This window comes from Alexandromys fortis, unplaced genomic scaffold (assembly GCF_014885135.2).
Source record: "Alexandromys fortis isolate MF-2015 unplaced genomic scaffold, M_Fortis_MF-2015_v1.1 scaffold_105, whole genome shotgun sequence".
Classification (NCBI taxonomy): domain Eukaryota; kingdom Metazoa; phylum Chordata; class Mammalia; order Rodentia; family Cricetidae; genus Alexandromys; species Alexandromys fortis.
Genome location: NW_026068011.1, coordinates 6,404,168 through 6,407,705, shown reverse-complemented (window position 1 = coordinate 6,407,705; position 3,538 = coordinate 6,404,168).

Genomic DNA, 3,538 nt, shown 5'->3' with positions numbered 1-3,538 from the left:
CAGTCCAGCTGGCCTTGTTGAGCTCACAATAGATCAGCCCCACTGTCTCCGTGGGTGGGTGCACAAGTACTACCAACAGAAAAAATCAATTTTTAAAACTCCTGCCAAGAAATGATGGTTGAGTTGGAGTTACTTCTTTCTTGTCTTCTAACACCAGGTTTGGTGTGGGTACTGGGTCCCAGCTGAGCTCTGTTTTAAGTCTCCTCTTCTACTAAATATGGGAATATGTAGACTGAGCCCTGACTTTACTTCTCACAGATCAGTTAGTATAACCATTTCTCCATTACAATAATTCAGAGACTTTTACCAGGAGTGTGTAACATGATCTGATGAATTTTGGTGATGTGTGAACTAGGTATATATTTGCTCCTATATTTTCTATCTGTGTACACAGGAATGTGGCAAAAGTTGTTGAGCTAGAAACCCAGTTATGTTCAGAATTCCATGAATAAGCAGGCAGATAATCCCTCCAGATACCCTTAGTCCATGCTGGGTAAGGCAAATGCCTTACAGAGTTTCGTGCTGTGTTTTCAAATGCCTTAGAGAGTAAGACAAGCCAACAGACTATTGAGTCTTATGTTGGAGGAGGTATGGTAGTAACTCAAGCTGTGTAAACCCATGACCTTGGTTTGTATGCTTTCAAACTTATCTCCTATGCCAAATTCCATGTACTATGTCTTACTAGTTACAGGCAATGGGACCACTAATGACCATACCCTCCATAGTGCATTGTCTCTGCTTCTTAGACATCAAATGAGGATAGTGAGAGATCTTTACCTATATAACACTGACTCTCTTTGTCATTTCTCACCAAGTCAGTATAGTAAGATAAATGTAAAAACCCTAAATTAAAAGAAAATCTTAAAGTTTCTGAGCTTAAGAATAATCATGTGATTTCAATATGATGGTTATTTTTATTTATCAGCTTACAGCAGTCAAGAATTACCTGAAAACAGTCTTCATGAGGGATTGTCAATATTCTATTGGCCTGTGAACCTGTCTGTGAGGGACTGTCCTAATTCACTTAATTGATATGGAAAGAATCAGTCCATTGTGGTTGGCACCATTCCTTAGGAAGGGGATCCTGAGCCAACCACGAGTGAAATAGTAGAGCTGAACATAAGCGAACAAGCAAGTGAGCATCAATGCTTTATGTGCTGTGTTGGGACACTAGTACTCTTAGCTCTACATGTGTTGTAGTTCTTACAGGTTGGCTTTGTAGTTCCTGGGAAGAGCTAGATAGCAGGATTCCTCTGTTCCTGGTCCCAGCTAGTGTTATTGCTCCAGAACCTGGGATTTCTGCTATGGTTTGAATGTGAAATATCTGCGGTAGGCATGTTTGATCACTTGATCCACTTTCGATGATATTCTTTGGCAAGGTTGTGGGATCTAGAACGTTGTAGAACCTTACTGGAAGAGATAGGGCTCTGGGGAAGTCCTTGCGGTTTCATAGTTTGACCACCACTCCCTATTCTTTTTTCTTTTTGATGCAATGTATCCAGCTTGCCTTCTATTTCTTCCTCTTAGCTTTCCCCATGATGCATCCTATCCAATGATGAACTAGAACAAATCTTTCCTCCATTAAGTTGATTATTGTAAGGTTGCCCAAGGCAACAAGAAAAGCAGTGAACAGCATCTTAGACCTTTGTGTCTAAAGGTTTGACAGCTCTCTGGCAACTTCCCAGTGATTTGAGCATAGGACTTATGTTTTCTGGCTCTTTACAGTCTTCCATCTTCCACATCATGTTCTGGTTAATTTTGTGTCAAATTCAACACAAAGGTAGAAGTCATTTGCAACTCAGTTGAGAATGCATCAACCTGAATGGTCTGTGGACATCCCCTTATTTTGTTACTTAGTGATCTATACAGGAGGACCTAGAGCATTGGGAAGAGTACACCCCTGGACAGATAATCTTGGCGTGTATTAAAAAGTAGGTTGAACAAGCCAAAGTAGGGGAGCAAGCCGGCAAGCATCACTCCTACACATTTTGTGCCTCAATTCCTCCCTCCAGTTTCCTGCCTTGAGTTTTCTGCCATGACTTCCATGGATGATGAACTATAAACTGTAAGATGAAATAAAGTCTTTCTTCCCCAATTTGTTTTTACTCATTGTGTTTTAACACAACAATTCTGGGTGGGGGTGTTACACACCTTTAATCCCAGCACTCGGGAGGCAGAGGCAGACAGACTTCTGTGAGTTCGAGGTTAGCCTTTATTACAAGAGCTAGTTCCAGAACATGCACCAAAGCTATACAGAGAAACCCCATCTCAAAACCAGAAACAAAACAAACCAACAACAACAACAAAATAAATAAATAAATAAATAAATAAATAAATAAATAAATACTCTCTACTCTGGCATCATTTCCTTTTTCTTTCCATTCCTCTCTCATTTCTGCCCTGTTTACCCTCTTGAAAAGTCAGCTAACTCTTGTTGCTATTGTCATTGTAAAAACTGTAGCAATTTTGGAGGCACACATCACCACCTTTTGCTGTTGCTGATGATGCCGTCACTCTCTGGCCTTGTGACACCATCTCTTCTGCAGCTGTCTATACACCTGGTCACTCTTCCGCTTTAGTAGCTCTGCCTGCTGTTCCCTGTTGCTGTTGTTGCTGCTCTCCTGGCTGCATCACTGATGTCTTCACTCAGCCAACATCACTAAATGCTGGCAGGAAAACAACACTCAAGAAAAACCTGTTGAGACAGGCAAGGCATTAGGAGGAAGTGTCTACCAGACAGATAAGTTGAACACCCTACCTAAATAACTAGGGAAGGGTTGTTTGTAACAACTACAAAAAATTTTCATGTAAATTAATTTTTATCTAAAAGGTAGTCTGATGTTTCTCCCTTGTAACAGTGACAGAAGCCTTCTGCTTTTTTCAATATATACAGGTGTAGTATGTAAGAAACTCAGGATACAAGGGTGGTAATTCAGTAATTAGAGGTCAAACTAACTTGCAAAAGACATGTGTTTCAGTCTCTGAAAATGCCTGGGTACTGGAACACAGGACTATCATTTCAGCCAGAGGATCAGACGTTTGAGATCATTTCAGCTTAAGCATCTCATGGCTCACCTGGGCTTCATGAAGCCCTGTTTAAACCCCACAGCCACAGAAGGACTGTTAGATATCTGCTCTTGTTTTCTTTGAAGCCAATAGGATGGATCACACATCAAAGTGCTCACCACAAAACCCCAGAATTGAGGGTTGCTATCCAGAGTTTGAGCCCTGGAACTCACACGGTCAAAGGAGAGAACAAACTCCCACATATTGTCTTTTGACCTCTATCCACATGTAGTGTCATTGGAGTGCTCCGCCTACACACTGAATAAATGTTTAAAAAGAAATAAAAATTCAGAAATCCAGGCCAGAAAAAAAACATTAAAAGCTAGATGTTGCAAAAGCATAATCAATAATTCTTACTAAGAATGTTCATACCAAGGAATTGTAATCATTACTCCTAGAAATGGTTTCCATAAGGAAACAATGTTAAGAAGTATGCTGAACAGAGTGAGGTATATGGTGTGTGCTAGTTTAT